This window comes from Cetorhinus maximus, chromosome 36, assembly GCF_964194155.1.
Source record: "Cetorhinus maximus chromosome 36, sCetMax3.hap1.1, whole genome shotgun sequence".
NCBI lineage: Eukaryota > Metazoa > Chordata > Chondrichthyes > Lamniformes > Cetorhinidae > Cetorhinus > Cetorhinus maximus.
In genome coordinates this window covers 1,165,032-1,187,902 of record NC_135914.1, presented here as the reverse complement: position 1 = coordinate 1,187,902, position 22,871 = coordinate 1,165,032, and positions in this window count along the sequence as shown.

The following is a 22,871-nucleotide window of genomic DNA, read 5'->3' as shown; positions in this document are numbered from 1 at the left end:
TCTTCTCCAGATCTCAAAGCCATGGCATTTTTCTCGCTGTTTCAAATTCCATGACCTCCCAATCTAACAGCAATGTGGTAGCCCCTTCACCACAAACAAGTCAGCTGCTTTTAAGAAAAATAAAATAATCTTCCCAAACAAAAAAGCATGGACAGTAAATACAGGTCCTGTTAGCGAAGTTCACATCTGTAAATCTGTTGGAAACATTACACAGAATTACACACTCTCGACAATAAATGTAAGGAATCCGCAGGCCAAATGTTCAATCTCAGGGTTAACGATCTAACGGAGCCTTCCCCGCTCACCAGCCGCTTTACCCTCCCGCCAAAACAACATCTCCTCATGTATCTCCATCAGTTTAACCTGAGGTTCCATTGTCCCACATCTGTTTATCAATCATGAATACATCCATGTCAATCACTTCACCTTCTGTGGCTACGAGTTCCACATTCTGACAACTATCTAGTAAAAACATTTCTTCTAAATGTATTTGGGAATTTTAGAAGTTTTTTTTTATGGTTGCAACATTGGCCATAGCCCACAGTTAGGGATCGCCTATCCTGTCATTTTTTTTTCAATCGTCACAAAGTTCTTTATCATTTCAGTGCTTTGGTTACCTTCCCTAGTAAAAACAAAATAGCCAGGAAATTCACTTCCCTTCCGCTGACCTTGTTAGCAGAACTTTCAAAATCCATATAAATAATTTTCACATTTTCTGGCGTCTTTTGGAATTTGACGGCCTCATTGCGGCAGTTACGTGGGTGCAAAAGGCCGCTAGATATTCAAGTGCCCATTGACTTCTGCGGGACTGTAAAATGCCGGCAGTGCAAGAGATGGCTGACCGAAATATAATGAAACTATCAAGCTTTTCAATTCTGTCCCTCCAAAAATGAAGGCAGAGACACTGAGATCCGACGGCGCATCTAGTTCATTTGTACATTCATTTTTCAATGAATACATGACCTCAGAATTATTTTTAACAAAAATAATGCATCATTCGCATTTATTATAACAGTCATTTACAAATTACATTCAGATTTTGTGAATTTATTGTATTTACTGTTTATTCTGTCACTCTAATTGCTCTTCTGCAGTTCCTCCTCAGCATTTTCCTGAGTTTCAACTGTGCTTCCATTTGCCTTCAAACACTAATTTTGAACTGTTTCCTGTGGCTAATCTGTACCTATAAACTTTAAACACAATTTTTCCTGGCATCAGTCCTGCTGGAACACAACTTACTACCTTTGTGCTGGTCAGAATATCTACCGTAGTTGGAGTATCGCTGCCTCCCCATTGACTTGCACATTGCTTATTGCCTGAAAAGGCTCCCTGTTTTTGCGTTTGATTATGTATATATTTTACCCTATTTCTTTGACTCTAATGTGAGTGACCTGTCGCTATATTACCACTCCCGTTCTTTCAGACGCGTTCTGCTGTCGTGTCCACGGGGAGGAGAATCAGAAAAGCTTCGGTGATCTATTCGATTTAAAGCTTCGGGAATCGAAGGGCAATGTAAAGGAACATGAGTCAATGCACATAAACTGTGCTTTCAAGTTTACATTTTGGAAGACGGGGAAGATTCTGTGGAGCCCTAACTGCACTCCTGACATGTTCAGCTTGTTCAATCTAATGCTTGGTTTCCAGAACAGCACATGGTTATCGGGTGATTCGTTCGTTTAGAGTCTAGCTCTCAATATTTTTTTTAAAATGCTAAAATAGCACGAGCCATTTTTTTCCCTTGTATGTGACCGTTACATTTTACTGGCCTGTTGAAAAGGACTCTTTACATTGGTTTGCGCTTCCAGCTTTCGGAACTATTCATGAGGGAGATATTCTCGGCTCAATGACTGTAAGTCTGAGGTCGTTTGGTGTCTTTGTTTGACAATGTGCTCCATCGGCGAATCCAAACGGCAGCAGATCAAATTATAGATTCTAAACATTGAAGGACAAGTCAGGGTTCCTGGATTAATCCCAACGATTTTCTGACCTGTCACAGTATCTGCAAAATGTTTAGTTCCAGTCGCCATGTGCCAGGGAGGTGTTACGCCCTGAAAGCATTTTGAAGAGAAAGTTGCATTCGCTTCCATATAAGCACATGTTGTGAAGTGCGTGTTGTTAAAATTCAAGAGAAGGGATTGAAAAATGAGGGTCGAGAGGTAGTAAAAGTTGATAAATTGCGTCGTTGAGAATAGATAAGTGCTTAAAACTATTAAATACAACTCGATAGAAAATACGGAACGCTTGAGAAAGGCTTATTTTTTTGGAGATCAGAGCATTTTTCGCAGGCAATGGATGTGGGGGAGGGGGGGCGTGGTTAGATGTCACAAGATGTTGTTTGTATTTGGAAGTTAATGGCAATTTATACCAGCTGTGAAAGGTCGTAATCGGGGTGACTTTCATTAATGAGATATTTTGCCTGCTCATCGAAGGTGTGCACGTGTGTTGGGCTGAAGGATGATATGGTTACAGGCAGAGGTTCACATTATATTTGTGTCATTCAGTCTAGGCAGAATGTCAGTGTTCTTCATAGGCCGCATCTCGGTCTCTGCTTTCTGGACGGGAATCGGGATAAGAATGATATGGTAGAGCAGAAATTGTTTGACGTCAAAGTGCACATCTCTCTCAATAGGTGCTTATCCAAGCTCTCTCTGCAGTTGCAGTGCGTGTTTCTAACACGAAAATGAGGTAGCAATACATCTAAGTGCGCTAAAGGATGCATATGTCTCCATTCCACGCAATAACTTCTGGAGGGAGGTGGGATTTAGTTTAATCGGTATTGAGCCGGAAGGAAACCATTATCGGAAGTCATCATAAGGGTTTTGCTTAAACAGATATCCAAAATTGAAAATGATTGGTGCTATCAAAAAATTGTTGATACTCAGATCACAGGTTTCCGAGTGTACTATCCTGGGATTCCCAGTGCTCAGGCAGACTGGAGATACAGTTCGGTACAACCTGGGCAACAGTTTGTGATCTTCACAGGGATTTAATTACGCCAGTGTGGTCTGTGATCAGCTTCAGTGTGGAGTGGTCGTGTCCGGGAGAAATGGGGCTTATTTTGGAGAGGGGTCTGGACTTCTTCGGAGCGAAAACTTTGAATGTAAAGGCAATGAGACAAGCCTGACAGATTGAACTAACTCTCCAGTAAATCCAAACGAGTGCATCCACATGAACCATGTCAGAGTGAGCTGTTCCGGTGAGTAGACCGATATCAAAAGACGAAAACGTTTTCTGCTGAACTTTTCAGAAACTGTGAAACTGCGATTGCTGTTTCCTCTAACAGCTTCATTCCTAAGCACGTCTTTATCGGTCACTGTCGCTTTTTATGATTCTGGAATAACGCAATTATTTGTAAGTCAGTAAATTCTGCATTATCTGAAATTAGCATGTTATTATTGCTATTTCAATGCATGAACCATACATAGGTTTTTCATTCACATTTGACAAAACACCGATTATCGAAATGACTGTCAAGTCGTGTTCGGCCTGCCAAACCTGAGGTAGATTTCATTAATTATAGATGTAGGTGAATTAATAATTAAAGGTATTGCATAATTTTAGATAGCGGATTCACTGAATTGACACAAAGGAGGGAAATGATGAGGATACATTTTCCTTTCTGGTTTCTCGTTCAAAATAGTGGAATCATCTCCGAAGCAGCATTGCAAGTGTACGATCTTTATGCCTACGCCAGCAGTTGAAGAGGAAGGATTTCAATGGCTTTCACAGGGGAATGTAGGAACCTGCAATGAATGCAGCCCTTGGCAAATATGTTTCTATCTCCGCCAAAAAAAAAAATCATTCTTTGAATGACCTTGTTCTGGATTACTGGACCGGTCACATTTTTTTCAAATCCTTGAAATCCATTTGAAATTTTAAACATAGTTTAATCAGCGCTAATCCTTCCAGATTCAATACCCTCAAGTCATCTTTGTTCAGACTGGATTCATAATATAATTTTAAAGCAGATTATTAATCTTTAGTATCTACGTTGCACCCCCTCCAATATTAATATGTTATTTCTGAGTGTCCTGTCCAAATCAGACAACAATTATACAGGTTGTGTCTGGCCAATACTCGGTATGACTGAAACGTCACGTCCTCTCTTTGGTATTTCAAAGCTGTTGAGACGAACTCCAAAATTCCATTCGCTTTTTCTGGATGAACTCTCAACTTTGAGCAAATAGAAACGTTCTATTAAGTGCTGATCGCATTTTGGTGCGTTTCAAACATGGTGTATTTTATGATGTGGTAACAATTTAGTGCAACACGATGTTATCAATTATCATCATTTCCATATTGTTTATTTTGCCTTGTCTATGTTCAAATGCTGTTTTACAAATTATGTTCGCCCTTACTTTTACTAAAAATAGGGAAGCATGGACACCGATTGGTTGGTGGTGAGGACACGTGCTCTGGCCGGCTGGAAGTGCTGCACGGCGGGCAGTGGGGAACGCTGTGAGATGTTCACTTTGGTTTCTAAGAAGCCAGCGCGGTGTGTGAGCACCTTCAGTGCTGGGTTGTAAAGGAAATCCCGAGAGTTTATCTCTTTGGGCAGGGAACCGGCCCGGTGTGGAAGGAAAATTGCAGTTGCCGTGGGAACGAATCCTGATTGACAGAGTGTCCGGTTACATCAGTGGAAAAATTTAAGAACTCTCATAGAAAAGACGCGAGTGTCATCTGTTCGGGTGAGTCCTCCCAGTCTATGTAATCATGGAGTAAGATCAAGTTGTGCAGGACATAAATCGGCCTTTTGGCCTGTTCTGTCCGTGCAGGTTCTCTGCAAAATTATCTTAACCAGTAACACACCTGGAAATTTACAATAATCCTGCATTATCTTCAATTCAAATTTCTGACCACTTATACTATTAAATCTACGATTCATGCTCATCCGTCACATCTTCAGGCAGTGCATTTCGGATCCTCGCCACACTTTCTTATACTGTGCTTTTCATATCTTCATCCATCATATTCTCTGACAATGAATTGCAGAACGGCATCATCATCATTTTCAGAGAGTGCATTTCAGTTCCACATCCTTCACTTTCTCAGGCAGTGCATTCCAGACGTTCATCCTCCACATCTCCACCAGTACATTGCAGATCCTGAACAACCATCCTCTTAGACAGTGCATTGCAGATCGTCATCCAGCACATTCTCAAACATTGCATTTCAGATACTCATCGCTCACATTCTCAGACCACACAGCGCAGATCCACATAGGCCACATTTTCAGACAGTGCATTGCAGGTCGACGTCCACATTCTCAGACCGTGCATTTCAAATCTTCATCCACCGCATTCTCAGAAGCTGCATTCCGTATCGTAATCTATCACATTCCCGGAAAGTGCATTTCAGATCGTCATCCAGCGCATGCTCATGCATGTGCATTCCAGATCCTCATCACCCACATTCTCAAATAGTGCATTGCAGACCAAATCCCGCACATTCTCAGGCAGTGCATTGCAGATCCAAAGCCATCACATTCTCAAGCAGTGCATTGCAGATGCACATCCACCACAATCTCAGACAGTGTATTTCAGATCCTCATCACCCACAATCTCAGAAAGTGCATTTGAAATCAACATTAAACACTTTGTCAGGTATCGTGCAGCAGATCCTCACCCACCACAATCTCAGATAGTGTATTGCAGATCGTCATCCAGCACACTCTCATACATTGCATCCCAGAACATCATCACCCACGTTCTCAGTCAATGCATTATATATGCCCTTCCATGGCAATCTCAGACAGAGCATTGCAGATCTAAATCCAGCACATTCTCAGACATTGCATTGCAGTTCCGTATTCAGTACAATTTCAGGCAGTGCATTGCAGATCCGAATTCATTGCAATTTCAGGCAGCGCATTGCACATCCTCATCCACCACTTTCTCTGGCAGTGCATTGCAGATCCTCATCCTACATATTCTCAGACAGTGCATTTCAGATCCTTATTCACGACAATTTCAGGCATGGCTTGCAGATCCTCGTACACCACATTCTCAGAATGTGCATTGCAGAACCGAATTACTCGCGCCATGCAAAACAAGCATCCATCCGTCAACATTTCCTTTGCCTATCAATATAACTCTTACTGGTCGTTCTTGATCCTTCCGCCAATGGGAACAATTTTTCTTTCGCATTTTATCCAGATCCCTGAGGTTTTCAGCATTCCTTCTCCAAGTAGAATATTCGTAACTTCTCCAAACTATGAAGAAAAATAAGTTTATCATCGCTTGAAACATCTTATGAAGCATTTCTGCAGCTTTTCTACTGCCTTCACACCCTCCCTAAAGTGTGTTGCCCAGAATTGAACGGATTGCTCCAGTTGAGGCCGAAGTGAATTATCTAAACATCCCTGCAGTGTACTCGGTGTCTTAGTGATGAACCAAAAAAATCATAACTAATATAGGCTTACGCAGCCTGCGCTGTAAACTGCAATGACTTCTACAGATGCACCCGAGGTTCCTCAGCTGCTGAAACTGCTTTAGAAATGATCCCGTCCTTTATTGTTCGTCCTGCTCGAGCATCATGTGACAATCTTGCTTCACTTGATGGCACTCTCAATTCAGAAGCACAAGGCCTGGTACAAGCCCGACTCAAGTTATTTAGCAGAGCAGTCAAGTGTGAGAATGAAGTGCAGTGCTGAGGGAATGTTGCCTTCTATAAATTGTCGGGTTGAAGGTGAGAGATAAAATCGATGTGTATCTGCATTCTTGAGTGGAGGTTAATCAAAATAATAACCATGACTTTACTTTGAGGAAAACAGGGGAGTCTTCGCCGTTGTCCAATCCAATATTATCCCTTGATCAACAGCAAACAACGCAGCCCATCAGCTGATTATCAGACGACTGTCTGTGCGATTTTACTGCGCCCATTATGGCTGCGGCGTTCTTTACATTGCAACAGTGACGACAATTCACCATGCAATTAAATGGCTGTAAGTTGCATTGAGACATCCGTTAGTTTTGAAAAAAATAATGTTATCTAGTTAAAATTTGCATTTCTTTACATCCGGAAAATGTGTGCCAACCGATACTTCCCTGAACTGAATTTCTTGTGCCATTTCCCCGTCCGTCTGTGTTCGATTGAATTTTATCCTTTTAACATTTTACAACACTTACAAATTCCGTGGAATTTGGGGGAAAAAAAATGTTTCCTCTTGCAACCATGTCTCGGTGGCTATAAAGACTAATGGAAAATCAGGGTTTCTAGCTAGGTGGAATATTCCGATCCTCCGGCCTGGATAAAAGAAACGTTGAACACGACATCTGTCCCATTTCAAATAGCAATTCCATCTCCAATCAGCCATGTTGTTCATTTCATTCCACAGGCGCTAACATTTCTGAATAGTATCTTTCGTGGCCCTTTGCCAAAGTTCATTTGCAAGTCCTTCAAAAGCACAACCACCGCATTACCTTCATTAATACTCTCTGTAACCTCATCAAATTACTACAAGCAAGGCGGTCCAGTGCGATTGCCCCTTAAAACAACCGCCCTAGTTTGCTAATTAACCCACATTTGTTGAACTCTCTGTTACTTCTGCTCCAGGGTATCTTTTCCAGGAAAAAAGAGCTTTCTCACATCCAATATTAAATGTACTGGTCTGTAGTTGCTGCGTTTATCCTTACACCCTTTCTTGAACAAGGGTGTCATATTTGGAAACTTCAGTTATCGGCATTGAAGAAGGATTGGTATTATTGCCATTATCTGGCGATTTACGCTCTGACATTGGCCATGTTCCTCAAGTGCATCGCATCCATTCCATGTCCCCTTTTAAAATCAACATCAGTTACCCAAGCTTATTCGTCCTCTTTATAAATATCTAGCCATACCATTATTTCACCAGCCTACTCTTTGACAATAATTGAGACTTTATAAGCCGATTTCTTTCCTGGTATCGGTTTTGTGTCTATATAAGACTTTAAAATTATGTTTACGTTGGTGGGCGTCTCCTTTACACTCTGGTTATTGTACATTAATCCTGGATCTCACTTGCATTGTCCAAATTCAATATTCTATGCGTGTTATTTTCAGCTTCACCTTACTCCCTATGTATTTAATCACCCAGGGGGCCTTGGAGTTTTTGCGTAGTCCTGCACTTGTCTAAGCCAATTGTCCATTATCGCTCCTGAATCATTTTCAGAGGTGACTCCCCGCGCATGCACGTTACGAAAATTATTTATCGCAATGTATGTTCACAGAGCTGAACAGTAAATTTTATTGAGGCCCAATTACAATCTATGTTACTCTTGTCCTGAATAACACCACTTTATTTCCCCCATTAGTGCCGTCTTGCTTTTCAAATTTTCTGAGCAGTTTGGTTTCTTCTCTAACATTATGTGACCGTTCTCAAATCCCTGCCAAATTCGTTCAGACCTGCCCAAACAATAAACCAGATGGATATCGCACCCGGATTTTTTCATCTGAAACACATGAACACATCCAATGGTCCTTTATTCACAGAACTGAGTCTATGAGTCCATGAGGACAGATCACAGAGTCACATTAAATTGATTAGCGTTCTAATGTACCGTTTTTCCTGCGACATTTTCATCAGTTCTATCGCTTGTACGTTGTGCAGGAATATTTTAATATTATCAGTATGTTAACACAGTTGATAGCACTTGCTAGGTTGTTCGCAACATCCTTAAAAAAAAACATCTGCACGACTACATTCTTCCTTCTACCTCTGTCATTGCTCGAGTAACGGAGCACGAATGGTGACTGCTCACCCCCCCGCCTCAGAGTGCTCAGCAGGCTCCCATATGCTTTAGATTGTAACCAGGGCCAGAACATTTAAGTGAACAATTATTGCCAAGGTTATAATGAATATAACGTGCATTACTTTGCTGAGCGTTAACCTCTGCTCTCAATGGTTTTCTTCTTTCAGATGCACGTTAGTCACTGAGATTGACGAATGTGGGAAGCCGCTGTGATGATCGGTTGGAAATTTACCACAACGGTCGCTGGGGCAGAGTACAGGACAGCCTCTATGATTCTAACGTGGTCTGCTGGCAACTAGGATGTGGTGTCGCGATTGCCGCTTGTAACTTTTCAAAGTATGGAGATAGTGAAGGGCCTGTGTGGGTGAATTATATCCAGTGTGGAGGAAACGAATTGCATCTCCGCAACTGCAGCTCATTTGCAATGAATTTGTCTCTCAATGGGAGAATCGGCATCGGGGTTCTGTGTCCAGGAGAATACATATTTCACGATTACAGGAACATAAATAGAAATATCAAATAAGGAGGAAAATGTGAAAATACGTCACTTGTTCCTCGAGTTCTTATAAGCTAACTGCTTAACACTGGAGGGTTAACACGAAGAGAGTGGGCATGGACAGAACTGATCAACAAGAAGGACATGCATTTTTGCTGAACATTTATTATCGAATGAATTCTCAATTTTCTGTAGGACAGGAAATTCTGACTGCGCGGTTGGGAGAGTGCATTGCATTTGTTTGCGCGGGGTCGGGTGGAGTTGTGATGGGGAGGAACGTTGGTGTCGGGAGGGGCGTTAGAACTTGGTGCGAATTTGTCTGTTAATTTAACAAAGTTTTCATAGAATTGCAGTTCATGATCTGGTCAATGCGACAGGCCGCTCATCAAATTCCTGGATTATTCCATCCTTGAAATACCGAGGCCCTTTACAGCCTTTTCAGCAGCATAAGGCTGATATTCTATGAAATATATGTCTGAAACTTCAGCTTGGTTTCTTTTCCTACTGATGCTGCCACTCCTCCTGAGGAATTAACGCATTGTTTTAAATCAATATTATCAATATAAAATTGCGAGATATTCAGAAATTGAGTGAAATAATGGTTCGAGGTGCGTGCAGGGAAAAATAAGAGCTGTGTACAAGTACAATTGATGTTCATAAGTAGTTTGGGAGGAACGTTGAATAAGAAAATGTTCAATTGACGTTGAAACAACGCACACATCATTGATCACACAATAGGTGAACTGCAAGCCAAAATATCGTACGAGTCAGGTGTAGGAATATTTGAAATATGTGTGCACTCCACATTATTTATTTCAAGTAATTCGAGATACATGATCTCAAACACAGAATCAATTACCTGCCACATTCAAGTTAATTTATTTTAAATTACTTTTGCTGGATAATATTTAATCGCTTCTATTGTTTTATCAGATAAAGTGTGCACTCGAATATTCATGATATATATTGTATTTTTTGGGTCGGAACACAAACAATTAAGGCTGGCAGACGGTGGAAGCCCATGTGCAGGCCGAGTGGATGTTTATTACAAGGGACTTGGGGTTTAGTTTGTGATGATTCCTGGGATCTGACAGACGGTGACGTAGATTACAAACAGCTGCCTTGCGGAAAGGAATTGGGCGTGACACTTCCAGCCTCTTGTGGACCAGGCTTAGTCCAGTTTGGCTGGAAGGCTTGAAATGTTCAGGTGAGAAATCGTATCTCTGGCAACGACCCTCCACATATTGGAGTTCGCACGACTGTACTCATAAAGATGATGTGATGATCTTGTGCTCAGGTAAGGGTGACCTCAATGAACTAATTTCCTTTATAAGAGAAGCTTCACATAAATGGTATTTTACTGAATGGCGCAGAAAATGCACAAGGATTGTCCATTGCACTCAACACGTCTGACTCCGCTTATTCTGCACATACATCTTACATGATTTCGTTTGTCCCGAGCTGTGTTCCCCCCTGTTATTTTTCCCTCCTGCGTTTATTGAACAGCACATTCAAGGCATCACCACAATTCGCCCCACCAAACGTACGTGTTCCAAGTTCCACATTCTCCTTCTATCTGGGTAATAGAGTTTAAAAAAAAAAACCTCCTGGAATCCCAATTAGATTGGATCTTGTGTTTCTTTGTACCAAAAAAAAACGCGACTTTATTGTAATCCTTACTGAAATGATTTCGTCATTGACACGCTTATCCTGCCGTCTCTGAACGTCTGCTTGCAGTTAGTGCAGTCTTTCTTGGTATTAACTGCACGCCCAGGTACATTTTGAACACTTGCTTCAATTCCAAATACAAACTGTTATATGTTAATCTTAAGCAGAAATGAACCCCAGCATCAATCCATGTGCAAACCACGCCCCAACTTCTGCTATTCTAAGCAACATTCTGCGTTGTTGCTCGTTGGATATTATTTTTCTTCCGTTTCGTTAATTTCATATTCCCTGGTCTGAACCTTAATTCTGCTGTGTGATAACTTATCGAAAGTTTTTTTTTCAAAATCCATGCCGCTTACATAGACATTTTTTATATCTGCATAATCTTTCTGAAACTTCTTCAAGTAATACAAGGAATTGGAAGATGCATAATTTGATCTTTTCAAATCAGTGCTGATTATGCTTGACTGTACAATATAATTGTACATGTACCTCTGTTACATTTCTGAAATAACTATCTCTATTCAGTGAACACATATGGCACCACTTCTGTTGAGGGGGCACTGTTGTCGTGATTCCATTTATCACTGGAACCATCTGGGAATTTCTTGTTTTGTAGATAGAACACAAAGAGCTGAGGCTGGTGAATGGAAAGCATCGCTGTGAGAGGAGATTGAAAGCGTTCTACAATGGGACCTGGGGAACAGTGTGCTCGGAAACACTGGATCGCCATGATCCTGAGGTGATCTGTAAACAGTTACAGTGCGGCCCCCACGCTTCTATTGCACTATAGTGCTCGGTCATTAGGTGAAGCATCGGCCCTATTTGGCTCGATAAGATGGATTGTATTTCACACGAGTCGACAATTTGGCAGTGTCGTACAGACCCGTGGGGACAGTACACCTGTCATGACAGTGAAGATGCAGGAGGTTTCTGTTCAGGCAACCAATCACACCTTCCAATATTCGGGTGTTAATTCATTCATTGATGTCCAAATGAGTCAGCGCGTTTCCTTCCTCAACAGGAGGAGAAAAAACGAAGGGCCAGCCCGACAGTGTAAAGGATTGTGGTCGAGAATCAGGTGAATGCTGCGCTTTATTACACAGATTATGCAATTGTTATACCTGTATTCTTCTCCAGAAATAATAGTGATTGATTCTCTTTGCCAGATTCGTATATCGGTTTGCGCCTGATTGGAGATAACACCAGCTGGTCCGGGCGATTGGTGATACTTTGCAATGATACCTGGGGCACGGTGCGTGATGGCTCCTGGGACATGGCCGATGTCAATGTTGCCTGCAGGCAGCTGAATTGTGGCTCTGCTCTATTGGCCTCAGGAGGGTCCGCTTTTGGCCAGGGTGAAGTTGATATATGGCTTGATGAGGTGAGGTGAACCGGAATCGAATCATTTCTCTCCGATTGTCCTTCCTCATCGACAGCTCAACCTCACTGTGATCACAAGGAGGACGCCAGTATGATTTGCTCCGGTAACTGTAGTGCAGAATGGTGGGGATTGGGTCCGGAATACTGGCGGCTGGTCATTGTTCGCTGAATATGACTCATGAATTCGTAAATGATGAACAACAGTTGTCTTTCTAAATTTAAGTTCTATCGGTTTTTGTTTGCATAATATCCCATTGGTTCCGAATTGTCGTCGACAGCTTCTCCACCCACACCCACAGGTTGGTCGTATTAATAATTATTATTCATGTCAAGATTAATGCCCAGAATGGTCTGCTATTATGGACATTTTCTTGTTCTCTTTTTAATTTCTGAAGTTAAACTTAGTGTTTCAGAATGATGGACCAGTTAAAAATACAAGGTATTTTGTGTCCCAGTTGAATCTTTCTTTAACATTGCCTTAAGAACATGAAGATTAAAACACTTCCATCCCTCTAATGATCTTTCTGACTCCCGGGACCCTGTTGATCCGAGAGTTAATCGCACTAATTATGCTAATGCAGAGACAATCATCAAGGAAAGGTGAGACTCTAAAAATACCATTGAGTACACATTCAATCTCGGATTTTTTTTTTGTTTGTTTAAATTCATGAATGGGATTTGAGCCTCGCTGGAATCCCTGCATTTATTTCCCATATATAATGGCCCTTGAGAAAGAGGTGATGAGCTGCTTTCTAGGACCGTTGCAGTCAACGTTGCATAGGTACACTCAAAGAGTTTTTACGGAGGGAGTTTAAGGACTTGACCCAGCGATCGTGCAAGGAACGGCGACATATATCCAAATAAGTATGGTGAGAGGCTTGGAGGGAGACTAACAGGACGTAGTTTTCCCATGTAGCGGCTTCCCTTGTCCTTCTCGTTTGTTATTTATGTGGTTTTGGAAGGCCCTGTCTAAGTATATTTTCTGAATTCTTCATGTGCATCTTGTAAATAGTACACACTGCTGCAATTGTACGTCGGTGATGGGGGGTGTGCTTGTTTGCGGATATGGTGCAAATAAATCGGGAGGCTTTCTTCTGTATGGTGGAAAACTTCTGGAGTACTGTTGTAAATGCACTCAAACAGGAAAGTGGAGAGTATTCATTAACACTCATAATTGTCCCTTGTAGATGGTGGAATGGATTTGTCGAGTCAGGAGTTGAGTTACCTCAGAAGGCTCCCTAGCCTCTGACCTGCTTTGGTCACCACATCATTTATATCACAAGACCAGTTCAGTTTCTGGTCAATGGAAACCTCCAGGATACTGTTAGCTGGGGATTCAGTGATGGCAAAGCCACTGAATGTCAAAGGGTTACAGTTAGATGGTAAATTGTTGGAGAATGTCATTCCCTAGCAATTGTTTGGCGTGAGTTTTACTCGCCACTTTGAACGCCCGGCTTGGAAATGGTCCATATCTGACATGTGGACATGGCCCGCTGCAGTAGCTGAGGATTCGGGACTGGTGATGAACATTGTGACATCATCAGCGATCATCCGCACTTCAGACCCTCTGATGAAAAGATGGTCATTGAAGAAGAAGATGGAAATGGTTGTGCCTAGCACGCTATGCTGAGGAGCTCCTGTATCAATGTCCCAGGACTGAAAGATGATTGGCCTCCAATAACCACAACTCCCTTGTTTTGTGCTCATTCTGTCTCCAACCAGCGAAGAGTCCTGCAGCCTATTGGCTTCAGTTTTATCAGGCACCTTCATGCCTCAGACCCTGGAAAGGACTGACTTTGTTACCCTTTTCCATAGAATGTCACTTGCCATTTTGGAAACTAATGTTAACCGATTTTAACGAGCATTCTCGTTGAAAGCACTCGGTGAAACAGTGAAATGTGACATTTAAATGGAAAAGTCATGTGGTTGTCCAAGTTCAGAGTCCTAATAGAACCACTGCTGCTGCGTATCCAGGTGAATCTAATTGTTGTAACCATCGATCAGAAGGTTATTTGAAGCGTTTTAGACTTATTGCCCAGTCATTATGTATCCGCCAATCGACCTGTATCCAATCAGGGTCCGTCCACCCGTTCCGTTTCCGTGCCCGGCTGCCCAATCTCGAGCTCCCTAGCCAGAATCGATCCACAATTTTGAAACTTGTGTTTTGATGGGTTTTTCGGCACCAATTGATGAATATTGTGTACCTTGACATAACTAACTACTCCAATCTGAACAACCTTCAGACACCTGTTTGATGCACTCAGCAAATTTATTTTAACGCTGATGTGATGCATAAAGTAAACGTGAGCTTCTCACTCGTCTTTCCAACCTGATGCTGTCAGCAGGATTCAATCGTTTTTCCCACTGTCTCTTCAGCAAAAATCCCCATGGTCCTCACGTACGAGTGATCAGCTGGAACTGATTTCTTCTGAAAACGGCTCGTTTCGTCATTTCGAACCTTAATTAAATTGGGCCCTAGTCCGGTGGTGTTGATCATGTGTCCATGCTGTTACGCACACACGCAGAGGCACACACAAGAACATTCACACGCACATACCGTTTATCTCACTCTGCCTCTCACTCTCACACACACACATATATATATGTGCTCTCTCGTTAAAATACATACTTAACAAGGAATCCTTCATAGCCAGCTCACTGGCTTTCTACATTCACTTTCACCATCTGCTTTCTGTTAATATTTGCAGACATTCTATTATTAAACTCGAGTAAGACGCAACAAAATGTTAATCCCTCCGCACTGTCTCCATCAGGTTATGTCACTGGCGGTTGGGGTTCACCAAATGATTTGCACCAAGCAATTTATGAAGAAATTGAAGATATTCCGCCTGTCAAAGATCCCGCTCTGACCCGTGGCTCAGGATTTCAACTTCCCTTGCAAAGCCAATCCGCAGTTGGGAACTCTATATCCATTTACCCCATTTATAAGTCAGTGCAATGAATGGGCGCGAGTGGCTTTCCGCTCACTTTCCTCATGTGAAAGTTACCTAACTTTGTGTGCGCCTGTTATTTGAAAAGAGTACTGAGCTTCTCAAATTTTCCAAAATGCTGTGTTGTTCCAAGGGTGCTTTGACGTTTTGTTGAAAATAGCGAGCACATCGGTGTTTCCAACTTCCCAAGGGACTCTCACTGCCTCCATTAGATATCTGAGTGACTAAATTATACAAAGAGATGATTATTAAATAGAAAATGCAATCCACTCGCACCATCTAAGATATTTTTGTGGATAATTTAATTAACATTATGAATAAATATAAGGGAAAAAATAAAATACCGTCAAACTATATTTAACCGAATCCAAGGAATATATTTCATTAACTAAGAAGAATGCGTTAAACACTGGGGCAAACCATTGGGAACAAAAGCACACGGAAAAAAATAAATAATGAGAAGATAGGGAAGAATAACAATGGTGGAAGCGGGGTGATTGGCCACGCACGATATGAGGGAATACGCTGAAAGACAACAAATGTAGTTACTGCAATAATAACGACTAATCAATGAATTGGTCGTGGATCGTCTAGCAAGTTAGCACAATATTTAACTACACAAAGGAAGGGTGGGTCAGAATGGCATGGCCGTATTCCAAAAAGTAACTGAAAAAATAAGAGCAGCATTCATGAAATCTCAGAAATATTAACCAAGAACATTATTTTAGTATTTGCCAGAGGTAACAGGGAATGACGTTGGAAAATTAGGTTAGGAGTGTCAAAATTACATTAAAATTAATTTAAACAGTAAGTTTTAAAAAAATCTTAACAAAAAAAAAGCAAGGGAGAGAACAGTTTGCATCCATTCATTATAGAAAAATATTATAAGATAGCAGAGGTACAATTACAGTGATGAACCAATTCATTTCAAGCGTTGGCGGTGCTAGCATCACGGCGGATAACTGACATTAAATGTACAGTTAAATATGGAGAAGGGATATGTCCAGGGACGAAATATCCGTTGTTTGAACGTTGGTGGGGCAAAGCTAATGAGATTGATACTAACATGGAAAATAATACAAATTCGCTTCAAACAACCTAAAGCACAGTCAGCAAATCCTTCATAATGGGATATGTCACATTAGCAACTTCAGCAAAATGTTCAAAAAGGTAACAGCAAAGATAAGGTTAGCGGTGAGGACATTTTTTCAGTGGATACGATAGATACTTTTTGGGAAATGTCCACTTAATATACCGATGGATAAGACAAGTGCATAATTCGCAGCTATTGCCCACTGGGTATCAAGCTTGCTTCTGAATCAATATTTTCCGGCATCCAGTTCCACTCCAGTACTTGTACTGGAATATCAAGGCTGAAACTCTGGTGCTGAAATGAGCGTCTGATGCCCTATTGGCAGTGTTCTCTTTCAGAGTCGTTGTTTAAGCGGTGACCAAAATGTATTCTCCTGGAGACTTGAGTGTTCCCCTTGGTAAACTGACGAATACGTATCACTTGAGCAAAATCAACGAATCAGATTTTCTGCTAATTAGCACATCAGTGTGATTGCCCGTGGAAGATTGCTGTGTAAAAATTGTCTGCCGCGTTTCCCATATTACAATAATGACGATACATCACAAGTATCCATTAGCTGCAAACAACTTTGGACATCTAGTGATCATGAAAAGCACTGTTTGCTCTTATTCATTACATTTAAATGGATTCAAGTGACACCTATGAGAATGGGTAGCCTGCTGCCTTCAAGACAGAAAACAGAGTGTGGGATACAGGGTAGTTATGTAGAGGGAAGAACATGGGAATTGGATTTCAACACGCGTCCCTGCTGGGATCACTGTTGTTCAAAATTTATCTGAACGCTTTAGACTTTGGATAAAAACGATATATTTTTCTTAATATAACTATTGACCAAATTTTGGTGTGCTGAGGGGTAGTGAAAGCATTTTAAAAACAAACATTAATACATTTGCAGCAATGGACATTCGATTTGCAAGTGAAAGCCCACATAAGTAATTATAGGAATTACACTCTATTATAAAAACTAAGAATTAATATTCGATCTGAAATAATAAATCGGAATTAAATGTTAAACTCGTGGGATGCAGAAGATCTGGGACACAAAGACAAAAATAAAATCGATGCAGAATGATCAGGCTGTCAAAAGCCAAACCAAACAATATATTTTAGTTCTGGATAGTTGGATATAAATAACAATATTGGTCTGTTGAACCTCGATCGAACATTTGTTAGAGGGAACACGTAGTATACTTTAGGTTCCTGGTCAGCATTTTAAAATATATATAGGCGTAGTTGATGAGGCTCAAAGCACTATACCAGGATGGAAACCGTGTTAGGAGCGAAAGGTATCCAAAAATTTTGAAAATAAGAGTCATAAAAGGCTTGACGGCCTGTTTTTGGTACAATTGCCCATCAGTTTATTTCTCTTCCGTCACATGGGACGGATTTAACGTCTCTGCAAAAGAAAGAGAAGGTGAGTATTGGGGAAGGGAAATGTTTCTGGATAAGGAAACCAAGCCCTCTGTCCCACTAAGGGACATATTGCCTTTTCGAGGTCTTCTGGAACATTTAATGTCCATCCCTGGAGGCCTTTATAAGCTGATAACGGTCCTTCACCTTGAAACAATCAACTCCAGTTGGCGAATATTCTGGAAAAAATGGCGTAAGGTAACAAACACCCAGACATTATGACATGGACCATTAATTATTTTGATCTCTACTATAATGGGCTGAATGCTTCTGCACCCTGATGACATTATAATGTGGTAAATAACTGCTCCAAGAACCAGAGTATTTTCCCCTCTCTTTAACAGTTTCTGCTTCCAATGAATCGCTCAGTCATGTTGAATATTACACCTGCCACATTTTAGATGACAAAGGTCCTGGATCAGAAAATCCTGACGAGAACTCCTCCAGTATTCAGGGTGGGTAAACTTTTAGTTCCGAACATCTGGTTTTCGTCCTTCACACTCAGTAATATCTACAATCGAATATGAAGGATGAAAAAAAAAACGAATACACCATTTAGTTGCACGGCCGATGATATCAGGAATTATAGAGTGACTATAGTTAAAAACCCTTCTAAAATACTTTCAGGGTGATACAATATCATGCGGTTGCACTCAATAACATAAATGGGTGATATCGTTTCATTTAGCGTAGATATCATGTTATTTGTTTCATCGCAAGACCCAAAAATCTCTGAAATGTGAAATGTGCATGCAGGCTGGCGAGATCATTGAGTCAGTGTGGCACGTGACATCAAAACAATAAAATAAAAATACTGTGACGCGAATTGTTTCAAAAATTCTCCACGCTTTAACTCCCTCCCCTCTACGCGCAATGTAGCCATTGTCCAATCCTCTGATTGTTTGGTTTCTTGGCAAGTCTCAATATTATTCTAAGTATTCATTGTTAGCAACTGATCTCAATGAAAATCTTTTTCTTCTCCCAGATTTCCGCGATTACGACGATGCTGAGACTATAGGCAATGATTCTAAGGGCGATCACTTGCTGCTGGACTATGCTCATGACTATTTCTTCACACAGTAAAGTGTCTGTGGCGATATGTGAACTCTGGATGAGATAGAGATTTATTTATCTTCTCAGACTGTCTCTCTGTACTGTTGGTGACTTTCTTCCTCTCAGCTTATATCAGTTCTGAAATGGCTGATAGTCCACTGGTCGATCTGCAGAGTCTGTCACTAACGGGACAGCCACTGCTTGATTGGTTCGGTAGGTAGGTTGTTCGAAGTGTTGTCCGCTCCATTAAGCATCTCGACTTAGTTTTTGCTCGTTTGTGTGTGGTGGACTGCGGCCAGCCACGGTCTCAAATAAGTCAATCAGTTAGCTGAGTCTCGTCAGGCATGCGTTTGAGACATCCGTGCATTGGTTTTCCTTCTCCTGCTGTGAGAACTCCAACTCTACTACCTCCCACCACTGATTTCAGAGTAGGTGATTATTTTTGATTATTCCTTCACTCAGCTGCCCACATATGCGGAATGAACTGGATCTGTTTTAACATTCATTCATATTGGCGCTGGAATAAAACGTTCTTAGGTCTATAGTCCTGTTGAGGTGATGCGATTGATTGCCTTAATTTATTGGATATGGGCGTCGCTGGCTTGGCCAGCATTTATTGTCCGACCACAATTGTCTTTGAGAATGTAGCGGTGAGATGCCTTCTTGAAGCGTTGGAGTCCATCTAATGTAGGTACCCGTGCAGGGCTGCTGGGCAGAGATTTCCAGGATTTTCAGCCAGCGACACCGAAGGAAAGGCGATACATTTCCATGTCAGAGTGTCGTGTGGCTCGGAGGGAAATAGCAAACGTTGGTTACCGAAAGTACGTGATACCCCTGTTCTGCTAAATGATCCTGGTCCGGCGCTCAGAAGTTGCTGCCATAGGGGCGTTGGTGAGATTCTGCAGTCCCTCCAACAAACGTTTCACATTGATGCTATTGTTCGACTATGTGAAGGGAGCTAATATTTGTGGGAGGCCTGTCAATCAAGCAGAGTTCCTAGATCTGTAGTTTTTCAGGCTCCTTATGTGTTGTTAGCCGTGCACTCGTCCAGTCAAGTGGAGTGTATTCCATTAGGCTCCTGACTTGTGCCTTGTAGATGATGGACAGGTTCTGTGGAGTCAAGAGGTGGCTTGCTCGCCACATGGTTCCCAGCATCTGACATGCTCTTGCAGCCAAAGTGTTTATCTGGCTATTCCAGTTCAATTAATGATCAATTGTAATCTCCAAGATTTTGATAGTGGGGGATTCAGAGATGCCCATGCCATTAATTGACAAGAGTTGTTGGTTAGATGCTCTCTTTTGGGAGACGGTAATTTCAGGCTCCTTGGTGGTGCGAATGTTACTTGTTGCATCACAGCCAAAGAGTGGATATTGTGTAGATTTTGTTGCATTTTGTCATGGACTATTTCAGAACCTGAGGAGTTATGAATGGTGATGATCATTATGGAATCATCAGCGAACATCTACACTTCTCACCTTGTGATGAAAGGAAGATCATTGTTGAAGCAGCTGAAGAAGGCTGTGCCGAGGGCACTGCCCCGAGGAACTCCTGCAGTGATGCCCTGAACTGTGATACATGGCCTTCAACTATCACAGCCATCTTCCTGTGTGTTATTTATGACTCCAAACACCGGCAAGTTTTTTTTTTCTTCTTTCCCTTGGATCCCAGAGACTCCAGTTTTGTTCGGGCTCCTTGATGCCACATTTGTCACATAACCCCTTGATGTCAAAGGCAGTAACTGCCAACTCACCTCGGGAGTTCAGCATTGTTCTTCATGTTTAATCCAAGGCTGAAACGAATAATGAAGCTCAGTGACCCCGGCAAAACCCTAACTGATCGTCACTGAGCAGGTGATTGCTAAGTCTGAGTCGTTTTTGATGAGTCCTTCCATCATTTTAATGTTGATGGAGAGTAGGCTGATTGGGCGGGAGTTGGCTTCAGTCATGAATAAAATTAATGCTGTTCGCTGTGAATTGTCTCACGTGTTTATACCCCAAGTGGGAATACCTCCAGTGCTCAACATGAACAGTTATGTTGCGTCGGAGCCGTACAACACAGCCCAGACAAAAATAAACAGCATTTATCTTTCACTCCTAAATAAACAAATTCGAACCTCTTCATGCTGCTGCCACACACCCACACACAGAAACATAGACACCGGAAATGCAAACGCTCTCAGCCCAATATTAACCGATAATATATTCATCCCAAATGCATAATACTCAGGTTATTTTTTGATCACGCCTTATCGGTACCTCCCATCCCTGTTAGGAATGAAAATGTCCTCTGTGAAACATTCACAAGCCCGCACATAGTGTTGCCAGAAAGCGGTGAAGCTGTTGCTCAAACTTTACAACATACACATTAAACTTGTAAAACCAATGCTTTATTCCGTGCTCCAAGATTGTTCTGCACAGCTGGGGGAGTATGCAGCCCTTTCTGGTTTTTACCACATGATTACATGTAGTTGTTCGGATGCTTTTAAGCATGCTGAAATTATCAATGATGTCGTGCTGTTTCTTTTTCTCTCTAGAAACAACAACAAAAAAAAAACACTTGATTTGGAAATAGTCTGAAGAAAAAAAAAATGAATGCATGGCCTTTATTTAGATGATGGTGGAAATAATTGCAACCCTCTCTCTCAATCAATATTTTTTTAACCCATCTTTCAGATGAACGACATGGACAAATCCAGGATGCGACGCCCCAGGTGTGTGAGTCGCTACCTTAAATGTGAGGGAACGCCCTTATCTTTTCCAAAAATATATCCCTCTCGAAGATGCTTTACTTTCCGAAATAAACATGTTTTGAAAAAAAAAAAATCACACGTTACCTTGTGTCGAATAATCTAGATTCGTTTTTTAAATCTACAATTTGTATTAAAAAGTATGAAAAATGTCTAATCAGAAATCAAGGAAAAGGGGATTCTTTCGCTCATTTCCTCATATATAATAACCACACCACACTCCACTCTATCGTTAATTCAACCCACAAAGAGAATTGAAGAACTGATGACTATCCGTGGCAGGTTTATATCAGCTTCAATTTTATAAAAGTTTTTTTTTTCAAATGCCTTAAAAGAAGGTTTAGATCAGGGGAAATAAATGGAATATCTGTTTTACATCCGTTTAGTGTTCTTTCTCTCTAGACAGCCACATAGAGGGGGCACAGAGAGCTGCATTCTCACAGCAGCTCACCACGTCACGATGTTGTTTAACAGCACTACACCTAACTCTTGGGTAATTCCATGTGGAGGGAGGCAGGAAACGTTCAGAATTGAATAAGTCTCCAATAACTTATTTCTAAAAAATAACTATTCAGTTATCCATTACTGCAGCTGACTGTTGCCTTACTCAGGATAAACAATACACCGTGCACTGTTCCCCAGCAGCTGCTGTTATAGTCCGATGAGGTTGACGATTGAATCTGGCATAACCACAAGCTGATGGCCACCATTATAATATATAAAAACACAAAACAGAGAAGAAATGTTCAGCAAATGACATAACAGACTGAGAGAGTAACAGTGCTCATGATTCCTGTTTGTGGCAGGGTCATGGGCCGGAGTGATTAAGTAAATTCTGCCCTCTGGCACTCTATGTACTGTTTCTGTGAACTTGCTCTGCTCTGTACGCCCAGGGCCATAACTCTTCCTGATCAGCAAAACTGGTCGAAAAATAATCGCATTTGATGTTTGTTGCCAACCTTCCAAACTGTTGGATCCTAATCACCAGCAGTTTGGCATTTCTTCCTGTCTTCACATGTAGCGAGACACCAACAGGTGACATAAAGCCATTCTTCCCCAGACACTCAGGGGACGCCATGTTTTCTGCAGTTGTGCACACAGAACCCTAATTCCCCCTCACCCAACGCTCTACTCGAGCTTCTTCCGTATCCTTCCAAATTCGCAGAAGCTCAAGACCATCCAGAACAAACCCGCCCGCTTGATTGCCGCCCCATCTACGACCTTAAATAAATCATTTCTCCCCCATTAACAGTGCTAAAAATGTGTACCGTTTCAAAAATGCAAAGCAAATACTGGCCAAGGATCTTTTGACATTACGTTCCACACCCACGGGCTCTCCAA